The sequence below is a fragment of the Palaemon carinicauda genome, chromosome 18, assembly GCF_036898095.1.
Source record: "Palaemon carinicauda isolate YSFRI2023 chromosome 18, ASM3689809v2, whole genome shotgun sequence".
NCBI lineage: Eukaryota > Metazoa > Arthropoda > Malacostraca > Decapoda > Palaemonidae > Palaemon > Palaemon carinicauda.
Genome location: NC_090742.1, coordinates 17,995,912 through 18,022,861, shown reverse-complemented (window position 1 = coordinate 18,022,861; position 26,950 = coordinate 17,995,912). Strand labels below are relative to the sequence as shown.

The 26,950-nt window shown below is 40.0% G+C and overlaps 1 long non-coding RNA gene across 6 annotated transcripts in view; it reads left to right on the top strand.

Moving 5' to 3' along the window:
• The first annotated feature begins 8,487 nt into the window (after positions 1-8,487).
• Positions 8,488-26,950, top strand: part of LOC137657647 (uncharacterized) — a 46,083-nt gene continuing 27,620 nt past the window's right edge. For 3 of the 6 annotated variants that reach the window (XR_011047178.1, XR_011047176.1, XR_011047177.1), the window contains exons 1-5: positions 8,488-8,760; positions 18,983-19,075; positions 19,241-19,338; positions 19,788-19,946; positions 20,606-20,740. This is a non-coding gene — a long non-coding RNA (uncharacterized lncRNA). The remainder of the gene's footprint in view (positions 8,761-18,982; positions 19,076-19,240; positions 19,339-19,787; positions 19,947-20,605; positions 20,741-26,950) is intronic. The other 3 variants (XR_011047174.1, XR_011047173.1, XR_011047175.1) reach the window with 3 other exon arrangements.

Here is a 26,950-nt window from a genome sequence, read left to right as displayed (position 1 = left end):
GAAAATCCAAGAGAATGTATTTTTTGTTTTTATGATAATTGAAGTGTGTGTTTACAATATATTCAAATAATATCTTGAGCAAAAAACTACCTAAACCATGTTATTTTATGTTATGCTGCAGTGTTATGAACAGTTTTCAATAATATTTTTGTCCCCTTAGATTGAATTTTATTTGTATAGACTAAAGACGAAAGACATTAAAGATATTGTTAAAGAAGAATAATAACTGGAATGCAGTGTCATATGATTTTTTTTTTTTTTTTTTTTTTTTTGGAATTCGTTCATATCTGACTTGTTAAAGTGTACTTTTTTGTATGCATGTTTGTTCGTTCGCCTTTCAAATGCAAATCGACTGAACAATAAAGCTTTTTTGGTAAACGAGAGATGAAAAGAATTGGGATAACAAAGGAAAGGAGAGAATTCAGATTCTTGGCAATAAAGAAAACGAAACGAACAGTTATCACGTGGTCCACTATAAACAATATTCTTTAGTTGCACCCATTTTTTAGCTTTCCACTTCCATTCCCCTCCATTTACTTTCTTCCTTTTCTGTTCAACTTCATTATTACTTTCTTTTGCAACTGCTGAGTTCCCCCACGCTGTTCCTTGGCACTGAAGGGCCTCCCTAGCCCCAGCACTGGAGTACATGACTAAAGTCTCATGTCTGACTCATTCCATTAATCAGTAAATTATTCTGGCATTTTATAAATATGATGAAAGAACAGACTTGTCAGTTGGTATGGGGCTTGTGTATATTTAAGAGGTAAATGTGTTCGGTTTGGCAAAGTGGTATCAACTAAAAAATAAAAAAGCCCACAGAAAGTACAATTTGCGCCATGACTACGCCTACATTTGGGAAAAAAAAATCTATGGGTCCATGCAAGGTCTACAGAATGTATTCTATAGACCTTGTGTCTAGGAAGACACCCTCGGTAGAAAGTACCTAGTTAAGAAGCCCTCAGTAAACCAACCCCGAGGATGCTGAAATAATACGGACAAGGATTCCCTTTCCTTAGGAGCTGTCTCTGTAGGGGGAAGAGCCCGTGCTTGGCTGTAAGGGCCAGGCAATCAACAACAATCTTCTGTTCACTAAGATGGCCGTTTTCTAAGACATTTCACGTCGTGATACCTGGAAGATTATACCAATCAAGTAATTACTGCAATGGAGGATGGAATAACCTAGTGCCTACTGTATAGTAAAGATGTATCAAATATATTTTCGAGCTAAGAATGAGAACTTAGAGCAATGGCGGTACCTCGAATTACTGGAGTCCCCGGATTTACTGGAATTATCAGGTAAATACTGGAATTCCCTAAAAAATTACCGAAATCCCCTACAATATCACTGCAAACCCTTAGAAATCGATAAATAATATGGGTTTTTATTAAAATACGTTATTTTTGTTTCTAGCATTTATATTTTCTATATATTTGCAGGTAGAACCTTGGCTGGGGTTTATGACCTGGGAAGGTCTGTGACCTGGGAAGGGGGTCCGGGGGCTTGCCCCCGACTAGGGGTTGTGACCTGGGAAGGGGCAAGCCCCAGGCTAGGGGTTGTGACCTGGGAACTACTAGGTTAGGTTAGGTGGGCTTGTTAGGTTCTGTACCCTTTTGTACCTTTGTAGAAAAATGCTTTAAAATACAAATTTTATTAATTAATTTATTAAAAAATAAAGTAAATTAATAAAAACACATATTATTTATCGATTTCTAAGGGTTTGCAGTGATATTGTAGGGGATTTCGGTAATTTTCAAGGGAATTCCAGTATTTACCTGAGGATTCCAGTAAATCCGGTAATTCCAGTAATTCGTGGTACCCAAGGAATGGCGAGTTAGGTTCCCTAGAAACTAGATAAAGAAAGGAACCCACTGAATATGATAACAGTATTTCCAACTGAGACGGACAAGCTTTCAATTTTTTTTTTTCTTTTTAAGTTAGTGCAGGTGTTTTGAGGAGCCCTATTACAATTTTCCTGAAAAAAAAATTAGAGTGAGCAAAGATGGTGGTTATATCTGCATACAGTTTCTTAACTTGACTATGTGGTATGAACGGTAAAAAATATATAGAAAAGATTAGAAGCAATGGATAAATAAAGAAAAAAATATAGACTTGCTCATTTTGAAGCTTACGTAAGGTTGGAAGAGAAGATGGAGGTGGATAGCTACGTACCTACCTTACTAATTATCAGCAGAAAACCACTTTGTTTGTAAGATGGATGACAAACTCAGTCGTGGAGAATATGAAAGATCTAACATCAGTAAAGTATGGAAAGATAAGATCTTATATCTGGAATAGTCAGAGGTTGAGATGTAGACAGAACAATAAGGGTATTATTATTACTAATACCAGCTAAGCTACCCTAGTTGGAAAACCAGGATGTCATAAGTCCAACGGCTTCAACGGGGAAAGTAGCCTAGGGAGGAAAAGAAATTAAGAAACAGATAGAATAGTGTGCACAAGTGTACCCTCAAGCAAGAGATCTCTATCCCAAGACAATGGAAGACTAGGGTAGAGAAGCTATGACTTCGCCCAAGACTAGAGAATAACAGTTTGTTTGTTTGTTTTCCCTATTCCATTAACCCTTTCGGCCTTTCTTCTACTCGTAGTCATACGTTTAACAGATGTTACTTCAGGCTTAGCGATGCAAATGTAAGTTTTTGGTGCTTGATTGGAATTAGAAGGCGTTTTACCTGGATTTGGGTCGATGAGGTCAAAGGCTTCTTAAAAGTACTAAAAGTAATCAAATCATTTGAACAAGAAACATGTATACTGCTATAAGGAGAGCAATGAACATAGAACTGTTTCCTGTTTTTGCTTCATTGTTATGTGAAGCCACAGTTTTATAAAGCATAGATGAAGTTTATCAAGTAAATATTTCCTTGAAGTCTTTGTTTTCCATGTGAACACTGATTACAAAAATTTAGTAGCATCCTGTCTGTCAACCAGTTTATTAATTTCTCTCTCTCTCTCTCTCTCTCTCTCTCTCTCTCTCTCTCTCTCTCTCTCTCTCTCTCTCTCTCTCATATTGCTAATATGGAAAGAACTTGAATCTATCTTTAGAAGTCACTTGGCTTTGTAAAGAATGTAAAGTGAAGACCACTTTCATTGGTTTTTTCTTTCTATCTTACAAAGTAACCTTTCAATAAATGTTCTTCTGGTTCTTGATACAGCCAAGTTACCATAAAAGGTAAATAAACGTCGTTAATCATACTTGACTTGACCGGTTACATTCGTAAATACCAACTAAGAAACATTCAAATGGGTCCTCATTTTCGTCTGCAATTTCGTTCATTCTTTATTTAATTTTGTGTTTAATTTTGTGAGACAATCTACTCATATGTGTAATTTCAATGTGTAGGTGTATGTGGAAAGACAACGTTATTGGAGTAAAACAAAATAAAAAATATGGTGTGTTGGATGTTGTCTTTGTAAGTTGAACCATTAAGGTTTGAACTTGGTGGATGTTTGTTTCAAGGCTGCCAACATTAAAATTCAATGAGGTATGGGGAATTGGGGCTTACTGATAAGCATAAGAATAGATCATACATTAAATTAGCGTAATATTTATTTCAGAATAATATAATTAGATTGCATTTGCTTAAATTATATAATTGCAATATCCTTAAATCCTTTGGCACCGAGGTAGTTTGGTACCTCTGGTTCTTGTCTCCTTGGCTGACCGACATTTTCATGTATTGCCAAAGACATGTTCCAGGATAGCTTAATTCTTTCAAAATGCAAGTCTGTAAATAAAAGGTTTTCTAATGAAAAAATTATGAATAAACTTTTAATAAGTATATTCGTTATATTTTTAAAATCAATTATTTTATACAAATCTATTTGAATAAAAACACAAAAGTTTTTTCTTTGAATTTAGGGATACCAGTAGTTGCTTGTTAGTCTTTTATTATTATGTAAAACCAACGTTACTTACACTCAATGTGACAAGTATTTGCTTACTCAATATGTTCACAAATCAACCTTCAAACTGGCTCTTCATTATTACCTTCGATATAGATCCTATAACATTCTTGTATATGTTAGTATTTTAAAAGCTCTATATTTAAAGAAAATGTATAGTATAAACTTAAATTTTAGCGTCAAATAAAAAGAAATAACGTGTAATATTATGGAATTTTAAAATCTGACTGAATCGTCGTAAATTGCTGGTAGATTATCAGAAGCTCGTTGCAAATGATAGAAAATCTGTATGGAAAATGATGGACGTGATACGTGCATTAGATTTTTTTTCTAAAGTTAAACAATGCAATAATCAAACTATCTAAAATGTTTTATCTAATAATGGAAAACGTGTTTTATTTATTTTCATTTGAGTGGGTTTCACGTTCCCTGTCGGACTGAAACTAAGCTTTGTTAGACATCTAAAGGTTTAAAGGTCACTAATGAATGGCAGAGGCAAGGGACAGTGATATTGCCCTATCAAGCAGGACAATGCCCTAGAGACTGACCATACATGCATATGATCAGCGCTCAAGCCCCCTCTACATCCAAGCTAGGACCAAGGATGACCAGGCAATAGCTGCTGATGACTCAGCAGATAGACCTATAGGCCCCCCAAACACCCCATCCCTAGCTCATAAGGATGGTGAGGTAGCAGCGACCAAAGAAACTATCGAGTTTGAGCGGGACTCAAACCCTAGTCTGGCGTTCACCAGTCAGTGACGTTACCATATCAGCCGCCGCAACATCTAGATATTGTCTGTAGGCCTACAAGCAAGTCTTACAGCTAAGTAATCAGCATATGCATAACTTAACATGTAATACCAATGTTATGTTATAGTTTCAACTGTTAGCCTCTCACTTTTTCCCATGAGGAGGCAGTGCCAATTGTACACCTCACGCTGTCCACCCAGGACTGCCAACGCAAGAGGCTGTCTCTTGCATAAGGCAAGGCATTCTAAAACGAACGAACGAAGGTCCACCCAAGACATTATTACTAAAGGCCCAAACCCCAAAGAGTATTTGACCCTTTGAGGAAAAAGTGTCCATTCAGATGTTTCCCCCAGATGCATTCCAGCGTGTTCGGTTATTTTTTTCTAAATTCCATTACATCAATCTACAATTATGTTTTTACTTGGTTACTATTTTATCTCTCTCTCTCTCTCTCTCTCTCTCTCTCTCTCTCTCTCTCTCTCTCTCTCTCTCTCTCTCTCTCTACGTATTGTAATTTGTTTTTTCGTCTTATCTCATCCACCCCATCATTTTTCCCTGGTCTGGTTTGTATACAGTAAACCTAAATATTTCCTGAGATTCATTCTTCCTCTTTCCCACCATTATCCCTACATCAAATAGTCAATAACCTGATGCCCCCTTTCCAATATAATCGGCACCCCTTCTACCAAACTTCTCTCCAGATCATCCTTCACCTTATCTCGCCATCTAGTTCTCTGCCTCCCTCTCGATCTTCCTCCTTAACAGGTTCCCCCTCCCAAGCCCTCCTCACTCCCTCCCCATCACCTATCCTCAACACGTGCCCACACTATCTCAGTCATGACACTCCTATCATATCTGTAATCTTTACCACTGCAGCCATTCTTCTTATTTCAACATTTTCCAATATTTCATGTAATGATATTCCCATAATCCACCTCAGCATTCCATCTCTATTATCTTAAGTTTTGCCTCCCCCTTTTGTCTTAGAGCCTACGTTTCCGACCCATACATCAACACTGGTCTTATTACTGTGCTATAGATCTTGACTTTTAGCTTGCTTGGCATTTTCTTATCACGTATCCACTTCTCACTTCAGCTTCACATTCTTCTTGACTTATAGTAGATCCAAAGTATCTAAGTTGTTCCACCTGTTTTGTAACCAAGCCTTTACTTCTATGTATGGCTCTCCTGTCCATACCTTCCTTACTGCTCACTATATTCTCAGTGTTATCCACATTTGCCCTCTAACCACCCCTCTCCAAAGTCTCCTGCGGGCTACGACTCTACAACCCTACTCTGTAAGTCTTCCTCATTTGTAGCAGTTATCACCAAATTATCTGCATTTAGCAACTCTTAACTCTTCATTTCTGATCTCTGCACTTAACACACCCATGACCAGCACAAATAAAAACGAGGTTAATGCTGACCCTTGGTTCAATCCAATACTAACTTCCAAGATATCTGTTTTTCCAACTGACGTTATTGCTTTTGTCCGTTCTTTTGTATATCATCTCAACCACTTTAATCAACTTCTTTGGGACTTTCTTCTCCCTCAAGCACAAAACATAATTCATCTTGGCATTCTATCATAAGCCTTCTCTACAGCTAGAAAAGCACACAAGAGCTTAATTTTGGTTTTCCTCTAGCCTCTTTTTTTCTGTAGACACCAAACTATAAAGATGCCATCCGCAATCCTTCTCCCCCTCATGAATCCATACAGCTGTTTCCCAAGACCCAACGTTCACAATCTCTCGACAAGCTTTCTCTCAAAAACTTTCAAACCAGCTCTGTTAGTTTGATTTCCTTGTAGTTACCATATTCCCTAATATTATCCTTCTGCTTCAATATAAATATCTACCATTAGACTCTCCTCCCAGTCTTTAGGCATTATTTCCTCTTCCCATTTCCTGAGATTCATTAGTTTTGCATAATTAGACCTATTCACATGAAGACTTCCATTGGAATCTTGTTACAACAATGCTTCCAACTTTATTCATCACAATTAAAATACTATGAAAGGTAGTTAGATTTAGTTAGTTGTATTGGATTATGCATTCCCTCAAATTGGCTAAATACATTCGTAGGACATATTCGTGATAAAAGGATTTGATTTTCGTATTGGGTTTCAGATGTTTAGTCAAATATCTGTATTCTAGTTTGTTTTGAGATTATGCACATGCACATAACACGAGGAGTGGAGGAGTGATGTAGGAATATGCATGTATTCAACATAACTGGAATCAAATATATGGTATTTGTTGGAACATTCATAAAGTTTAAGTAATATTCTGTATTTATGCGGAAATTTTCAAATTTAAACTTTGTGATTGTTTTTGTGTCAAGATAGCCAACCGTAACATTTTTAAAGAGGGGTTGAAATAGTTAAGATAACAGGCTATAGGAGATATGTTACCTTAAAATGATTTACAGAATCTTATCAAAATTTTGAATTTGAATTAGAGCAGGTCAAAATGTTTTATTGTTCTATGCGGAAACTCCGAAGCTAAGATGTTGCATGGTACTTCTGGGTTCAGTTTCAAAACAAGGCAGACATTTTTAAGTATTGCCAGCTGTATATTTGGAAGAAACTTTTTCTTTCTCAGGTTAGATTGAAAAGAGGGCAAGATTTGGTAGTAATTATAAATATTAAATTGTAAAATTTATACATTATTTTATTTATACCTTAAATTTCTTTTTCTATAATAAAGTTCAAATTCATAAGACAAAAGTGTTTCATTTCAATAATACAATGTTATGAGTTGCTTGGTATTCCTTTATAGTTTTTCGTAAGAAACATTTCCTTGGTTAACGCTCAATGCCACAAGTAATATCTTTCTGATAAAGATTCACAATTCCATTTTCAGTCACCGTCTTAATTCTTATTTCCTCTAATATTTTCATCTGAATCATATGAAAATTAAATTATTTTCCCTCCAAATATATCGGTAAATTAAGACTCAAACACAAAGAAACTATCTTTATTATTGAGGCATTTTATCACTCAACTCAGTAGACATTTAAGAAAATGGGAACAATGACATGAATTACGTGAATCGCCGATAAATAATATTGGAGGACCTTTGTAAAGTAAAGGGAAGGTGGATTTCAAATTGACTTTTTTATGTAGTTAAATTAGATATAAATCATACGCCTCTGGAATGCCACCAAATCATAGAAAACGAAGTTTATGGTTTTACCTTTCATATGTTGTTTTTATTAAATGGTGACGTGTCTGTTGTCTACTTTCCACAAGTGGTAACAAAGTCTCGTCTCCTTGCTACGTATGTGATTGATTGCTGAAACTCATTCATGTAAAATATTTTTCATTTTGTATTTTGTCAGTGTCTTTCACTTGGATTTTCTTAAAGCGCCATTGATATTTTAATGTGGTATCATATGAACTTATAGATAATAAAAATATGTATTCTTGTATATTTCCTTGAAGAATAAAAATAAGTAGGCTTGTTATTGGTAGCTTATACCAAGCTAATCGCATTCGATATTAAAGTAAAAATGATAATTCTTAAATGTAGGTGTATATATATATATATATATATATATATATATATATATATATATATATATATATATATATATATGTATAATCGTGAATAATTTAATAAGTCAATACAAAAGGCTACCTCGATTATTATTCAAAACTTCTTATGTAATACATCTCATGATGGTTTTTGTCCACTCATTTTTCGTACGTGCCTTCTTTGGCCAACACTAACAGATTTACCAACAGATGGAGCTCTTTGGAATTGCTTCAAGTTCCTTGTTTGTTACTCATTATGTGTGTGTGTGTCGCGACCAAATTGCCGAGTGCCGACCAATCAGTATTCGGAAGATGAAGGCCTCCGATTGAATGTAGGAAGACGCTTATGTAAATTTTTTAACCGGCGCTTTTGCTAGGCTGTGGTTGCCGTGATAAATGCATAAGGATTCTTGCACGTGTGTTGTGGCCATGAAAGTAATTTGTTATTTATTCTGTGATGTCATTTTTTTTAACCGGCGCCTTCGCTAGCCTGTGGTTGCCGTGATAAAGCATAAGGATTCTTGCACGTGTGTTCGTGGCCAAGAAGGTAATTTTCTATTTATTCTGGGATGATGTCCTATAGGAAGAGATGCATGGTGTGTTCTCTGCTCATGCCCTTGGGTAATATTTGGGGGGCTTCTTGTGCTGTGTAAAATAAGCTCCAGTATCAGCTCTTGTGCTGGGAAAATTAGCCATATTATATGTTGGTTTCACTATTTGGATCCCTAAAACGTAAGGCAATAGCCGTATAGTGTAGCCTCTAAGACAGTGTTTCCCAACCCTGGGGTAAATTACCCCAGTGGGGTAATGGATCCGTATTTTTGGGATAATCAAGATGTTCTGAAATTGCACAGGCAAAACAAGTTCAACCCTCACACTGAAAAACCCGAACAAACAAAGTGATTTCTAAATAATATCTATTAATATTGTTACATTGAATATTCTGCACTGATGATGGTTCATTTTGATATCCATTAAAATGGAAAAGTTTGCATTTGTTTTGGATCCTTAACTATAAGCAGCCAATAGTGGGCTATATGATCCATATAGTTCATCAGGTGGCTTCAAAAAAACATCCGATGTTACCGGTGTAGCAGGAAATTTTTCCCCCCTGGCTGAAATTCCCCCGGGAAAATTAGCCTAGGATCGATTTCCCCCCCGGGAAATGCAGCCCGGGCTGTTATTCCCCCGGGGGGAATTTCAGCCCTAGGATATTTTTCCCCCCCTAGGCCATTTCTCCCCCACCCTCCCATACAGAGAAACTATTTTGATGAATTAAATAATCAACGGTGAGTTTGACAAAATATTAGGAATATATATATATATATATATATATATATATATATATATATATATATATATATTATGAAAACCTTACTCTTCTTTCGTACTGTCCAGCACGAAATAAAAAGTACACTTGATGCTAAGAAGCACTATGGATGAGAAAGGAGATGATACCAATTCAGTTGTGTTACCAGAGATTATGGGGGAACCGAGTGGGAAACCTGGGGTTTTAGGGTGGGGAAATGTCATAAACGAGTGATTTACACCAATAATAATGGTCAGAAATGCTAAATAAGAACAAGGTAACCAGTTGGTAAAACATATGGATCATGTAAATGGTAAAACAGGTCAAACATGATAATTTAACACATTTGAGATTTGTAAAATGGTACAGAACCTAACAAACCCACCTAACCTAACCTAGTAGTTCCCAGGTCACAACCCCCTAGACGGGGCAAGCCCCCGGACCCCCTTCCCAGGTCACAGCCCCTAGCCGGGGGCAAGCCCCCTGACCCCCTTCCCAGGTCACAAACCTTCGCAGGTCACAAACCTTCGCAGGTCACAACCCCTTGGACTATCCCAATATCAGCCTTCATCATAAATTCTTTAAACAATCCGGCATTTTTTTTCTTTTTTTTTTTTTTTTTTTTTTTTTTGTATTTGGAGGTTTATAGTTACGTCTGCACAAATTTCTTGAATTGAGGATACATATACTAAAGAATTTGATTGTTCCCTCACATCCTTCGAAATCAGCAAGTTTGTTTTCTAAGCAATATTGCATGGGGTTTGATACGGCTTCACTTAAGAAACTGAGCAGCATACTTAGAATTCATTGTTCTTTTTATCCACGCAATATGTTGTGACCCTCAATTTATTGCCTAAATGTAACCCTTCATTGTCTTGAAATTTGTGCAGCTTTTCTATGAAATCCCATTGAAATTGATTTCCATGGCAAACGAAAAAAAAAAAATAATGGTTACCTCCACCAAGCAAAGGGGGAATCTTGGCCCAGAGGGGGGAATATTATCCTGGGACAAAGTTCCCCCGGGGGGATATATATCCTGGGCCATATTTCCCCCGGGGGGAATTTCGGACGGGGGGAAAACCAGACCGTTACACCGGGTATATGTTCAATGGGGTAGTTGATTAGTTGGAAATAAAATTTTGGGGTAATTTTAAAAGGGTTGGGAAACACTGCTCTAAGGAAATTTAGTTTATAAAGGAAATATTTATATTAATGTTACTGTTCTTAAAATATTTTGTTTCTTCCCTGGGCTATTTTCTCTGTTAGAGCCCCTGGGCTTATAGCAACTTTTTTCTAACTAGGGTTGTAGCCTAGCAAGTAATATTAATTATATAAATATAGAAAATTTTCCGATTTCGCTGGACTTTTTCATACAATTGATTGCCCACCTGCTTCTGAAAGCGTATTGTGAGAAGTAAGTACCCCAACATCGTTAAACTGTTACGGAATTGCATATTATGTAGAATTAGTAAAACATTAGTAATATGCTCTAGTGCAAAATAAATAAGATTTTCCCCCGGATTGGTTGGCCGAAGGTTAAAATAATCCGTAATTTACTCCTATTTAACGCTTAGGAACCAATGACGTGCGTATGTTTCTTACACTAGTTAGCTTTTTTTTTTCTTCTATATGTAGCCTAGTCGACACGCCATTATTTGAGGTAGTCTCGATAATGGAAGGTCTGTTATGTAAATGAATCGGGAACAGTGGGTTTTATGGTAATGACTTTGGAACCATGCGGTTTGAATGCCAATGGACATTACGTGCCCTTGCTGGGTTTTATTTCTTCATGGTAATTTGGTTAAGGTTATTAGTCATATTTTAGATAAATGCACCTTTAACGCTTTAATAATGACATGCTATTTTAGAGTTTGGATAAAGGAAATCAGCGTTGTGAATTTACGTAAGGATCATTTTTATTTTAGTGAATTATTGCAATTTGTTGATTGTTGAATTACCTTAAACTTTGTCTGCATTAACTAAATTCAATGAAATTCTATCAATGGCCTGGGAACCAATAGCATTTTTACAATTTTAAGTCTAATGTTCTTAGCACAAACGGTCCATTGAAAAATTGCCATAATGGTAAATCAATGAATAAAAATTGATTTTGACGTAGGAAAAATCTATTTTTGGGTGAGATAGCCATGTCATCCTGATGGAAGGTTCCTTTGACAGCTTCCTACTTTATATTTTTGTGAGTGATGTTACAAGAGAATCACCGTCTGATATCATGGGGTTCTAACCCCTGGAACGACTATCCTAAGATATCGTGTATAATCAGGGACGTATCCCTAGATAACCATAGATGTCTGCACCCCTAATAGACTTAACCCAATCTAGGAAACTATGGGGGAAGGATAAGTGAGGAGCAGTTACATATCCTCTCCCCCCATGGTACTCCCGTACGTCACTGATGAGTCGCTCCTTTGTTCGCAGCATTCCTACGTTGTACGTAGTTTTTCGAGTGCGCCTTTTTCATCTTTTTTTTTAGTATTTCCTCACATGATGGCTTCCTCTTCGTTGTCTGAGTACCCTCTTCTTTTACAGTTTGAATTAGCTGTAGGTGTTATAGATCCCCTTGGGGAGTGGTTATTTAACGTTTTTAGGCGATGAGGGAGCCAGGCGCTCGGTCCAGCTAGCCATTGGGTGCCGTGTTGCGTACCCGACCGCCCTTTTATTCAGTGTTCACTTGGTCTAATTTCACTAGTATCACGTTAGCTAGCCGTATTTTAGCATTGCGATGCCTTGGGCTCTTGTTTTGTGGATATATTTATACCAAGCATTAATGTAGTTTTAAGTTTTGTGCGTGTCAGTCCCGGCTAGTCTAGCTTAGTGTTAGTTTTAGTTGGATACGGGCCCACCGATAGTGATAAAGTCTTTCTTACTGAACTCGTTGGCAGCAGCCATTTTACCCTTCGAGGGTTTTTTCCTCGGTTATACTAGTTTACTGAGCCCCTATGCCCACCTGCCTTCGATCCTCCAGTTTTTCGACCTATTAGGCTTTAGTCCGCCACGCTGCATTCGCTCGTGATCTCCCATGCTAGGACTGCGCAGTACATTGGAGCTCCAGCTCCCCTTTGCGAAGGGTGATCTCAACTTGTCGGTGCGCCGACTTGCCTGTACTGCCGTGACCGCCTTGCCTCAGATTTCTAGATCGACCTGCGGCATCCAGGCTTAGTCTAGCCCTCGTCGGCGAATCCGTTGGTCCGCCATGCTGCATTCGCTCATGATCTCCCATGCTATGACTGTGCAGTACATTGGAGCTCCAGCTCCCCTTTGCGAAGGGTGATCTCAACTTGTCGGCGCGCTGACTTGCCTGTACTGCCGTGACCGCCTAGCCTCAGATTTCTAGATCGACCTGCGGCATCCAGGCTTAGTCAAGCCCTCGTCGGCGAATCTGTTGGTCCGCCATGCTGCATTCGCTCATGATCTCCCATGCTATGACTGTGCAGTCCATTGGAGCTCCCCTTTGCGAAGGGTGATCTCAACATGTCTGTGTGCCGACTTACCTGTACTGCCGTTACGTTCTAGCCTCTTGAGATTTTTTGATCGACCTGCAGCATCTTATATTTATTTTATTTTGGCTTCGCCGTCTCTGACAGAGTGGCATTTGTTTGTCTTTCTAACCTTTCCTGGGATATAGTGTGCGGCGGCCTAGTGTGTCTGTCTTAGAGACATTTCCTTGTTTGGATAATCCTCAGATTGAATGCATATTTCTTTCTGAGCCTGACTTCTTTGCCATTGCCTCTGTTCTGTAGATTGAGGAATGCTCATATGATGCATGGGTATAGCTACCCAATGCCGTCACCTCTTTATATCCTAGCCTTTCCGGGACTGACATTGCATGAATTTGATCATTATGCTGCTGTGTATTTGCATTTATTGATCGTGGGGGTTGGTGCCCTCTGGGATCTGACCCTCCATGGCCGTCAGCATGCTTCTCCTTGAGGGGTAAGCTATCAGACTGACGGCAGTGACGGTACCTAACAGCTTTGCCGCCACCTAACGGCATACTATCCTACAGTACCTGTACCGGCGATGTCGCTACTTACAGCAGTGCTGCCACTGGCGACACTGCCTTCACCTACGGCACGGTATTTTCTGTAGAAACCCTTGCCGATTATCTCTGCCACTATGGACACTGTTTCCCCTGACGGCGTTGCCGTTACTGGCGGCGGAGCTTGTACTAGTCTTTGGGAGTGGATGACTGTGCAGGCGCCTTAGGCACATAGGACGCTGGTGGCAATGCCGTTACCCCCATAGCGCTGCCGGTACTTCCGGCAACGCTGGTACTTCTAGTGCACATGCCTTTCTGTCCCCTTTATTTGAGACACCTTTACCTAACCTAAGGTGGGTTCTCTACTGACTGTTGGTGAATTAAAGTACTGATCAACATAAAGGCCCTACTCCAACTTTGAGGCTTCTTTATGTATGCTGGGCCTGGGAATCCCTCTTACGAAAGGTCTTCCAGGCCCCAGCATGGAAATAACCACTACGTATGGTTATTGGTTTTCTATTAATTTGCCCATTCCCCTCTGAGGGTGTGGATTGGATGGATGGGTGATAAGGTAATACTGTAGTATAGAACACCACACTCTCCATTTACTCCAATATAATGTAATCCCTCTGATGGTCCAGCACTTTGCTGCAGTAGAGGGGCTTGAGTGTCTCGATGATGGGCTGGGCAATGTCGGTGGGGTAGTTTATCCACCCTGGCAGGCTCAACCATACTGCTAAGGTCAGTACTGAGAGACCAGACCAAGACTGGACCCCCCTATAGGCCTTCTCCTTTATTTAAGATAGGCAAAGGCTAGGAGAAGGAAAACTCCAAAATCAAACCAAACAAGACCCCAACGGCGGAGCTTCCCAACGGCGGAGCTTCCCAGCGCCGGCGGAAGAGGGCAATGCCTGTCGGGCAGGCAACAAGGCGGTCCTTGACATAACAAGAACCCGGCAGCCCGATGCAACCAACATCGGAGAAGCTGCCTGTCTCCTATGTCTTGAGCCGCGGTGAAAACGGTGTGGGCCAAGTGTGTGTGCGTGGCCGTTGCAAAGCCACGACCACCCAAAACAATATACCCAGCTACTGGCATTCTGTCGTTTCCTCCACCCCTCTTCATCTCTTTCTCATAGATAGGAGGCTGATGGATAATGACATAACCCAATACTCGGACACGAGTGGGCGCCGACGACGACGAATGTAATCCTGCAGTTCTCACCTTCGTGCACAGTAATTAGGTGGTTATTTAAATTCTGGGAAAGCAATAATTAGCAAGATATGTTGAAGAGGGGAAAAGGGGTTATAAAAAGAAAATAGCTCGGTTTCCTCACTAAACGACATGGAACTGATGTTAACATAGTCAACCAAACAGATCGTGATGCCAGCGTACATAAACAGATGTTTGTGATGCCAGCGTACATAAACAGATGTTTGTGATGCCAGCGTACATAAACAGATGTTTGTGATGCCAGCGTACATAAACAGATGTTCGTGATGCCAGCGTACATAAACAGATGTTCGTGATGCCAGCGTACATAAACAGATGTTCGTGATGCCAGCGTACATAAACAGATGTTCGTGATGCCAGTGTGCATTTGATATACTGTATATTCAAAATATACTTAATCAAGAATTGTGATTACTCAAAAGTGTCACTATTTGTAAATTGCATATTTTAAGGACACTTTTGAGTAATCAATCCATTTTTAATTAAGTATATTTTGAATATACAGTAAATCAAATGTACGCTGGCATCACGAACTTCTGTTTATGTACGCTGGCATCACAAATTCTGCTTGGTTGACGATGTTGACATGTCAGTTCCAAGTCGTTTAGTGAGGAAACAGCTATTTTCTTTTTATAACCCCTTCCCCCCTCTTCAACATATTTAGCTAATTATTGCTTTCCCAGAATTTAACCCCCTAATTACTGTGCAAGAAGGTGAGAGCTGCAAGATTCTATTATATTGGAGTAAATGTAGAGCGTGGTGTTCTATACTATTACCAGTGATAAATATAGGCTAGTTCCCTATCCCAGGTTTTCCCTAAGGGAGGTTATCAACCTGTCATTATAGCCCTTGGGTTGCTATAGACTGTTGCTCATTAATCGATGCGTTGATTGCTTAAACTATTAAGTTTAACCGTACCGTTTTCTTTTAATTGGCTATTTCTCTGCGGAGATATAAGACCGACGGTTCCGTCCTTGAGCACACCTCCCCCCCTTCCCTCCCTCTTTGGGCCTGTAGCCACTGACTCTAAGGAGGCTATTTATTCCAATCTAACATCCTTAATAGGAGAATGGACATTTTTTACTTTATCTTCTACTTTCCCACTAACTGCATTTACACACTATTTTGGGATTACTATTCCTTTGTCAGCATAAAATGTTACTAACCCATTCCTTTCAGCTTTTGGTGACTGTTAGAGAACCAAGTACTCGTTTAAACTTTTTCTCCTTAACAGGCGGTGTCTATGACGGAGATCCACTGTAGAGAGCAGATTTGTGCCAGGACCGTGAGGCATCTTTGCGGTCACGGTACTTGCTGCACACACATGCGAAGTTTCGGAGGATGAAGGGTCTAGTCTCGTACTGGTACCCTCAGGATTGCAGTGTTTGCAAGGACCTGCATCATTCTGGATGGGTCTCGAAGGATACCTCAGATGACGACCGTGTGTTCTTTTAGCGGTCCCTTCACACTTGGGTAAGAGGGTTCAAGAACAACTCGGATCCGAAGGCCCCTTACCTCCGCTCTAATGAGTGGAGGGATATTCTCTTCTTCAAGGCGGCACCTGATTTGGTTTTAGGCCACTTAAAACCTAAACCCCTCCCAACGGTCCACTTATTGCAAGAGCATTAAATCTTTGTTGCTAGTGAGTTTTCTTTAGTACAGTACTTGAAATAAGCAATTTGAGCTCTGACATCCACCAAAGTTTAATGGAGTCGGTCACGACCTAAGATTTATCTGTAGTGAAAATTTCGTCAAAATCCATTTTAGTTTTGACGGTATCTTTGAAATTACGAAAAATGTACATTCGGATCTGGATAAACTCCAAACTTCAATGGGGTTGACCATGAACTATTATCTACCAGTGTTGAAATCTTCGTCAAAATCCTTAGAGTAGTTTAGACTTAATCCTGTCCACAGGAACACACGCAATGCAAATCTGCATCTAGAATTTAGGTCAACTCTATAGTTATTGGGGTTGTCCATGTCCCTAGGTCCATCTTAGGTGAAAATTTTATCAAAATCCACCTAGCATTTTGACGTAATCCTGTCCAAGCTTATGTCCCGACACAAATAGACTATTGCAATACCTCCTTGGTGGAGGTGATATGCATTGACATACTCATTTTTCTGCCTGATGTTACAAAATTGAAGGTCATTAATAAATGAAATTGAAAGTGCAAGAGGATTTATGGTAAACCATAATTCCATAGCTTAGGCTTATAGAAACTGTCAGACAATTTGTAGTATACAGTATAGAATATTTTGGGCATATATACTTCTGTGGTTAGAATATAAAATTAGTTGGATTAGGGAATAAAATCTTCTCAAGGATGAAGAACTTTTAGCCATATAAGTGAGAACTATTAAAATTGACTTTTTCATGAGGAAGAAATTAATGCTGTGTAATGTTGCACAATCGTGGTATTCAAACGTTATCCTCGGTAACACTAGAACAATCAACTACTGTGTGTAATCTTGTACATTGATGACTGTTACCGTATCGAAAACTATCCTGCCTGGTGATCGCCTGACTGTGGTCTTGAGTACTGCTCAAACTGTTTCTTAAGTGTGCAACCTCGCCATCCTTGTTGGCTAAGGATGTGGGTTTTGGGGAAGCCTATAAATGTACCTGCTGAGTCACCAGCAACCAATGCCTAGCCCTCCCTGGTCCTGCCTTGCTAGGGTGGAGACAGGCTTGGTTGCCGATCATATTGTAATATGGTCAGTCAATAGGGCATTATCTTGGTTGTTAACCTTACCTTGCCATTCATGATGGCCTATAATCCTTAAAGATGTAACATGAGTAATCCATTGGTTTTAAGCACCTAATGCAATCTACATTATAAGAATTCCTCTTGATCTGAAGCAAAGTTTTAACCTGCAAGTGTTAATGTGTTATTTTGATCGCCTTGTATTATGGGCAAATACAGTAGTATGTTAGATCTTTGAGCAGTTATTGGTAGTGCTGCCTTGGGCTACATGCTCACTCTTTTGCTATTGTGTGACAGTAGTAGCATACAACTATTGGACATCTTGGTGTCGGTTACATTGCCTTTGCCACGACAATTTTTTTTTTTTTTTCTAAATGGGTTCAAACATTAGTTAACAATTCAATTAACAAACCACACACCATAACTGGCTAGATAATACATACTTTGCATGATCACTGCCGCCTCCACCTTTTCCTGCTGCCGCCTCCACCTTTTCCTGCCGCTGCCTCCACCTTTTCCTGCCGCCGCCGCCTCCTCTTACTGTTGACTCTAACTTGAATGAACCATGCAAGGTAATTTTGAAATGTTTAATGGCGCACTGGATTGGCTCATCAGGAAATCATACTCCCCGAGGGATCTAAAACACCTACAGCTAATTCAAACTGTAAAAGAAGAGGGTATTCAACTTTGACGACAAAGAGGAAGCCATCACGCGAGGAATTACTCCAAAAAGGGTGAAAAAAGGTGCACTCGAAAAACTACGTACAATGTAGAAATGCTGCGAACAAAGGAATGACGTCATCAGTGACGTACGGGAATACCATGGGGGGAAAGGATATGTAACGGCTCCTCACTTATCCTTCCCCCTAGTTTCCTTGACTGGGTTAAGTCTATTAGGGGTGCAGATATTTATGGTTATCTACGAATACATCCCTGATTATACACATCTTAGGATAGTCGTGACAGGGGTTAGAACCCTGTGATACCTGACTGTAATTCTCTTGTAATATCACTCCCAGAAATATTATACAGTAGGAAGCTGCCGAAGGGACCTTCCATCAGGATGACATGGCTATCTCGCCCAAAAATAATTTTCCTACGTCAAAATCCGTTTAATGTCAACATTATATATATATATATATATATATATATATATTCAAATAAGCCATATATATTTTGATATATTAATGTCTGGATTCACGTAAAAATGTGCAAAATTATATCATATATATATATATATATATATATATATATATATATATATATATATATATATATATATATATATATATATATATATATAAAAAATCTGGAAACTGGAAAGTTGTGACCTGTGCTGTTTGGCATAGATAGGCCTGGCTGCCAAGATGTCAAGTTTTTTAAAAAAAATATAGTACAGTGAATTTAAAAAAAAAATATAGTACAGTACAGTGTGTGTTACATCAGCTTTAGTAACTCTTACCAGGTGCTTTAGGTGACTCCTTTCAAGTTTGAGTACCATTTATATGCTCCTTGCAGGTAAACTTGTGTGCTGAGCTAAACATTTTTATATACAAACAAATAGGTGAAGTTTCATTCCGTGGAAAGTTCTGCAACGCCTGAAATATTAGTGTAAGTTGTTGGAACATTTTTAAATTTGTATTTTTTCTTTTGCACAGTAGCCTAGATGTGAAATTAAACCTATCACATGTTAACTAACCTTTATTGCAGCAATATTAGCCTACCTGCTGTTAATAATGATCCATAAAATTTCTCATGTTGACAATTTATTTTCAGGCAAAAAGACTTGCGAAATTCACTAAACTCGGTCAGTGTCCGTTGATAATCGTGAAGTCTGAGAGGAGTTATAAATAATCAACAGACACCAAAGATGTGTAAGTAATTGTCCCACTCGCAGGGAACTGCATTGAACGAAATCTTCTAGAACGTCTGTTGCATCCTAGTTTTTACCTTTCACCATTGCTGGTTACATGTGGTACTGTATCATGTAGTTTGTAGATTTATATCATGATGTGCCAGTGTTTACAGTGTCTTTATAGAATATATTAAGATTGTGTTAGGAATTTTCAGTAGAGGGATTTGGCACATAACACAAGAAAGCTATTGTGGAATTGTATTGCTTGACTAGTTTTCAGCAACATAATGTAAGCTACGTTTACCCATACTTTTCATTTTAAAAGGGAAAATTGCTGAAACTTTGTAATTCAATCATTAATGTAGCTTAATATAAAAGAAAATTATAAATTGTAAAGCTAAAGTACTATTTTGATTGTTCAGGGACTGATAAAATAATTGATCTGTAGGAATTTAATTTCTTTTACAGATTTATCAGAATCAGAAGACGTAATCTTTTAAGGACATGTGACTTACGGATTTTGGGCCATATGACCCAGGCAATTCTTCATCAAGGTGCTACTAAAGGGAAACTCCCATTGTTTCAGCATTTAAAAAAAAAAATGTTGGGCAGTGAGACGATGGGAAGGTAACGACAATGTAGCTAAGTAGTAATCTTTAGTTTTGGAAGCCTTATATGTTACAGTAGCTTTATCATGGAGTAGGTATAGATGTCTTGCATCATCTCTATATGAATTTCCACTGCAATTTGTGTATTATGTAATTGTTATACAGTATATCAGTATCCTATAATTGCTCTCAAATTCTGTTATAAGTGGTTTATATGCTTGAAACTCCAAGTGGTTTTATATGCTTGAAACTCCAAGTGGTTTTATATGCTTGAAACTCCAAGTGGCTTTATATGCTTGAAACTCCAAGGGGTCTTTATATGCTTGAAACTCCAAGGGGTCTTTATATGCTTGAAACTCCAAGGGGTCTTTATATGCTTGAAACTCCAAGGGGTCTTTATATGCTTGAAACTCCAAGGGGTCTTTATATGCTTGAAACTCCAAGGGGTCTTTATATGCTTGAAACTCCAAGGGGTCTTTATATGCTTGAAATTTCAAGTGGTTTTGCATGCTTGAAATTCCAAGTGGTTTTTTAAGCTGGAAACTTTTTGTATGCTCGAAACTCTTGTGGTTTTGAGTGCTCGAGACTCTGGTGGTTTTGTTTGTTTCAAACTGTCAATTGCACATTGTAATTGATAATGCAATTATCTAGGTAATGAGAACATTCAGTGACTTTCAGGTCGATCTCCAGTTCAGTAACCCCTTATCTGAAAGTATCAAAAGTATAAGAAGTCTAGGATGTCAGTAAGTGAACAGTTTGGATGAACAGGCCATGTCCAGTATTTTAGAAATACGTACCACCATGTGTCTCCAGGTATGTGCTTCTTCATTGTGCAATAGTAAAAATTCAATATATTTTGAGCAAAAATCCGAATTATTGAATGGAATATTTTAGAAATACGTACTACCATGTGTCTCCAGGTATTTGCTTCTTCATTGTGCTATAGTAAAAATTCAATATATTCTAAATAGAAATCTGAATTATGGAATGGAATATTTTAGAAATACGTACCACTATGTGTCTCCAGATATTTGCTGCTTCATTGTGCTATAGTAAAAATTCAGTATATTCTAAACAAAAATCTGAATTATTAAATGGAATGTATGATAAAGATAAAGAAACTAAGTTAATAGTGTAAAGGCAAGGAATGAGTAACATCAATGTTGGATGACTCTCCACTGGTGTTAAGAGACTCCAAGACTTGCATAAATCTAAATGTTATGGATTTGGGGAAAGAAGGATGCTTGGCTGCAGTTAGAATTTTTGGTAGTTAAGATGTACTCGAGACGAAACATCCATTGAGACAAATTATATTATTACTTAAAAGGGATTGACCTGAAATGTGTACGCTCGTAGGTCTTTCTCAGGATCCACATTTTTTTCTTGCATCTTCTTATTTGTAGGTAGTAGGTTAGCTTTCCATTGATATATTGTACTTTTTGGGTCCTTTGAGTGGCCAGATAGTAAAACATTGTATCCCTCTGTTATTACAGCTCATTTCTGGGGCGAGACCGGAGATCCGGTGACAAAGGTCCGTAATAATGAAATCGTGAACATCAGCGGTAAGATAATGTTAACCTCAATGCTGAACGACTGTGTGATCTCCGGTGAAGCCGGAGATCTAGTGAAAAAGGACCGTAATAATGAAATTGTGATTAATCATGAAAAAGGTTAGTGTGCATAAGGCCGAAGCCGGAGTCTGAGTGCCGGGTTTCACCGTTGAAAAAGGTTAGTGTGCATAAGGCCGAAGCCGGAGTCTGAGTGCCGGGTTTCACCGTTGCACTCCAATATCTGACTAGTTCCCAACCCAATGAGTATCCATTATAGCGGAGTATAACTAGGCGGTGAACGTTCTGAAGAGAACGGAACTACGGGTGGCGGCATAAAGCGATCCCAAAATAATGACTCGTACACTAACGGAACCTATTGATAATGCTAGCTATATTAACAGTAACCACATCAATAAAACGTAAATACCATCAAACGTAATATCCTAAACCCGGAGAAGAAGAGGAGGGAGGGATAACTCGTGATCGTATAAAACGGAAAACAGGAAATCTACCTCTCCTTACTCGAGATTAAGAAAGAAAACGAGAGAAAGGGTAACTCGTAATTGTAGTAACAGAAACCGAGAACTCCATGCTCACGCTCTCATGGTTACATTATCAAGAACCAAAAGCACACAATAATATGATATAAGAATAATAAAATTGTAATATCCAAGAACGAAGAATAACGACAGCGTAACAAATAAATATAAAGATAGTCTAAAAAGACTACCTTCCCGGGGCGTGTACTTAAACTATAACAAAGGCAAAAACTTTATTCTTCGTTCGTCCAAATTGGACTTGCTAGCAAAAAAATACCATAGTAAAAGCGATAATGAAATAATGATAATAATTATGGTCATAAAACGTAAGTGATATAACCTAGATGACAGAGTACCAGATGGGCAATATTAACTTGAAATACTAGCGAAGGGAACAAAGCCAACATGGCTGCCGACACCGAGGAAGGCCAAGCCGCTCCCAAAATTAAAATCCACATTACTGGAAAGAGAACAAATGCCCGGTACTGAAAAAAGCTGTCAAAACAAACTATGGTACATAACATTGGTAAAGGTGAAGTAGCAGCGTCAGTCATGATGAATCAACGACAAACACGGGAAAAAACACCGAGAGCACAAACAATACGACTATGCGGGCAAGTCCAAAACAGAAGGATGTCTTAGAGGGCGCGCGTGTTAGGTGTCGGTGGCGTGGTCCAACTGTATTCTCTAGGGCCTGTTACGGCCCTTCCCTTTGATGAAGGAATTATCTAAATGGAAGACAGCCTGTGAATAGTGGTTTTCACACACCCCTGTTGTATACACGACGCCCACAAGGTGCTCGCGCGAGGGTGGTAACCTCTGCATTCCATGCTTTTATCTTTCTCTGATATATTTGGAAGATTTATATCAGAAAAGTGTAAAGAAGGACTTCTTTTCACCGGGCGTCACAGGTCTCTTCCCAGAAATAGATTTTTCCTTCGTCAAAATCCCTTTTTTTCTTTGCCTACACATACTGAATATTCTGGCCTATTCAACACATTCTTCTCTTTCCTCATACACCTGGCAACACTAAACAATTCTTCACTCTAGTTACTTACTGTAATTTAGTCTCTACATTTAACTTTATATGGGTAGAAGAGACCTTAGCTGTAGTAAGTAACTCCTCTTAGAGAAGGACACACTAAAATCAAACCAGTACCTTGAGGACACAATAAAATCAGACCACTACCCTAGGTAGTGTCATTGTCTGTGCACCATATCCTTCCACTGTCATGGGTTCAAATTCTTTTGCATGAGGCTGCACTCAGGGTCTTAGGCACACTAATTCACCCCCTCCCTTTTTTTATAAATTGTATGGGGCAGGCTTAATAGAAGAGCCATGGATGTCGTAGTTTATCAATAGGCTGGTTTTCCATGCCTATCTTTATCTTTATGGTACAGTATTAATTTTCAAAACCACTGTTGTCATTCAGTTGAGTCACTACCCTGTAGGGTACAAAGCCTTACATAGCCTGTAAGCTCTACCATGTTGACTGCTTTTATCCAACATTTTGTCAACTTAGTTTCATTTTTATTTGTATATATTCGTGTACATAGTTTTTAAATATTAAACTTAGCCGGTGAATATATAATAGCTGACGTCTCGGACGGCTCGACAGAAACACAAAAACTCGCGAGCGATCGCCATGAAGGTTGCGGGTGTGCCCACCAGCGCCGACTATCAGCCAGATACCGCATATACATGTAAACAGCCTCAGTTCTTCTGTCGGTCTTGTCGACAAGTTGATTCCGTTACTCGCTGTTGACCTGGAGTTTTTCGTCATTCTTGGTGAAGTACTTCTTTTTGGTTTTGAGCTTTCGCAGTGCAGGTGTTTTTCTCTTCAATTAAAACTCTTGAACCCTTTTTTGGATAGCGTTTATTGTTGATGACTTTGGATTGTTTTTGGATTTTCTTTGACTTTTCAAAATGGCTGACCCTTCTCCGATTCCTAAATTTCGTAAATGTAATGCTAGGGATTGTAACAAACGTCTTCCAAAGGCCTCTCTCGACCCACATACCGTGTGTTCTAATTGCCGGGGTAAAACCTGCCAATTAGGAGATCTGTGTGATGAGTGCGTGGTACTTTCGGAATTCGACTGGCTAGAGTTTGATAAGTATTCTCGTAAGCTTGAGAGAGATAGGGTGAGGAGAAGCTCCTCTAGATCATTAGATTTTTCCTCCTCCCATGCCCCTGAACCTAATCCTTCCCCTGTAGTAGTTGTTCCTGAACCTTCTACTAGCACTCATGAACCATCCATGCGGGATATGTTGCTTGCCATTCAAGCTTTGGGCGAGAGAGTTGAGTCTTTGGCATCGGACCGTAATCAACTCATGGCGGATGTGAATGTGTTAAAGTGTCAGAGTGCCACATTGGAAAATCGTGGGGATAAAGTGATTAGTGCGCAAAGTGTTTTTAGTGTTGCGACCGAGGGTTCGTCTGTTCGTGCTTGTCGTTCTCCTAGTCCGAGACCTCTTTCAAGCTCCCATGCACCAGGGAGAAGTAATGTCGTAGGACTTATGGGGACGAGAGGCTCTAACCAACGAACAGACGTTCCCTCTATGGTTTCGGGCGTGTCTCGTCAAGACCTCCCCTACCATAAGACGAGCGAGGCTGTTTTCTCCTCGTCATCCGAAGGCTTCTCGCGAAAGAAACCTTGGAGCAAAGTTTCTAGACCCTTAAAGCAGAAGTCAGTCCCTTCAGGACAGGTCCAGCGTCCTGGGTGTAGCCATTGGGACAGCTCTGACCCTGTGCAGTCATCGGAAGACTGCTCGCCGCTTAAACGAAAGCTTAACACGGGCTCCGAGAGTCTCAGTAAAGGCAATGTTTTGCCGTCACAGACGTTACCATCGTCTCGGCCCGTACCGACTCCCGTTGATCCTAAATGGGTTGTCCTGCAGGATATGCAGAATAAGCTTGCCTCCCTTATGGAGGAGTATACCGTTGAGCAGGTTCACGATGATCCTCGCCGTTACGCTGATCGAGATCCTGGCCGTCAGCCGCCCAAACGAGCCTTTACTCTTCCTGTTGACGTTACAAAGTCACGTCAGTCACGTGACTTGGAGCCTCACTCGATGCAGTCCCGTGTTGACTTTCAGCCACTGCCGCAGTCTCGTGTTGACGTTCAGCCGCTGCCGCATGCTCGTGTTGACGTTCAGGACGTTCGCCAACCAGCTCAGTTGCCTTGTTTTGACGTTGAGAGTCAAGCACCGCAGTCAAGGGTTGTTTTAACTGCTCAATCTAGGCAGTCAAGGCAGTCTCGACTTGACGTCGAGCGTCCTCCCGCTCCTGTTGTTGTTGCTGGTCAGTCCTTTAAGCAGTTACATGACGTAGCGTCCTTGACTGCTACTGATGCTCCTTTGCGTGTGGAATTTGCTTGTCAAGCATTGCCACCACGGCAGGTCTCTCCCTTGCTTGAGACTCGTCAATTGTCGGACGAGGTTCCTTCAGATGAGGATGTTGCTGATCCTCCGCCTACTGATAATCCTTTGGAGGTTTTATCAGACGTGGAAGAGCCTAAGGTTGCGCAACCGTCTATGGATTTTAAGAAAATCATGATGATTTTTAAGGATCTTTTCCCAGATCATTTTGTTACTGCTGCTCCTCGTTCGCCTCCGTCTGAGTTTGCGCTAGGCTTAGCTGCTGCCAAGCCTTCCTTTACGAAGCTAGTGCTCTCTCGCTCTTCTAAGAGGGCTTTACGTCTACTAGGCGACTGGTTGGTTACCAGGAGGAGTTTGGGGAAGACGTCCTTTGCCTTCCCACCTTTTAAACTAGCTTCTAGAGCGAGCGTCTGGTATGACACGGGAGAAGTTCTCGGCTTGGGAGTCCCTGCCTCTGCCCATGGTGACTTCTCAAGCCTCGTAGACTCTCCCCGTCACCTGGCCATGAGACGCTCTAAAATTTGTTGGTCCTCCTCGGACCTTGACCATCTCCTTAAAAGGGGTTTACAGGGCCTTCGAAGTTTTTAACTTTTTAGATTGGTCTCTAGGAGCATTAAGCAGGAAGATCTCGTCGGCCGACCAGGATGTTTCCGTGCTTATCATGTCTTGTATGGACAAAGCCATCCGCGATGGCTCCAATGAGCTCGCCTCCACCTTTACGTCTGGAGTCCTGAAGAAGAGGGAAACCCTTTGCTCTTTCCTTTCAGCAGGAGTTACTCCCTGTCAAAGATCGGAGCTTCTCTTTGCTCCCTTATCGGCTGCCTTGTTTCCTCAACAGCTGATCAAGGACATTGCTGCTTCGCTTGTACAGAAGGATACACATGACCTGATGGCTACTTCTGCTCGCAAGGGAGCTCCTTCTTCATCTTTTGTTGTGAGACCCAGAATCGATACTCCTGCGTCTAGGTTTATCCCGCCCTTTCGTGGCAGAGCTCCCAGCAGGGGAGGTGCTCGTGCCGACGGAAAGAGAGGCAAGAGGAGAGGATCCAAGTCCTCCCGTGGCAGAGTCTGACTGCCCACGTCCTCAGACAGCGGTAGGGGCCAGACTGAACAACTTCTGGCAGGCCTGGGAGAAGAGGGGTGCAGACCAAGAGTCTGTGTTGTTGCTCAAGGAGGGGTACAAAATACCTTTTGTACGCAGACCTCCTCTAGTAACAGTTCCTATAGACCTCTCTCCCAGGTATCGAGAGGAGTCAAGGAGACAAGCTCTACATCACCAGGTGTCTCTGTTGCTAGAGAAGGGAGCGGTGGTGAAAGTCTCGGACCTTCAATCACCAGGATTTTACAACCGTCTCTTCCTAGTCCCAAAGCATACGGGAGGTTGGAGGCCAGTGCTGGACGTCAGTGCGCTCAACGTTTTTGTTACAAAAACAAAATTTATGATGGAGACCACGAAGTCCGTCCTAACAGCGGTCAGAGAGGGAGACTGGATGGTCTCTCTCGACCTGCAGGATGCGTACTTCCACATTCCTATTCACCCAGATTCTCAACTGTA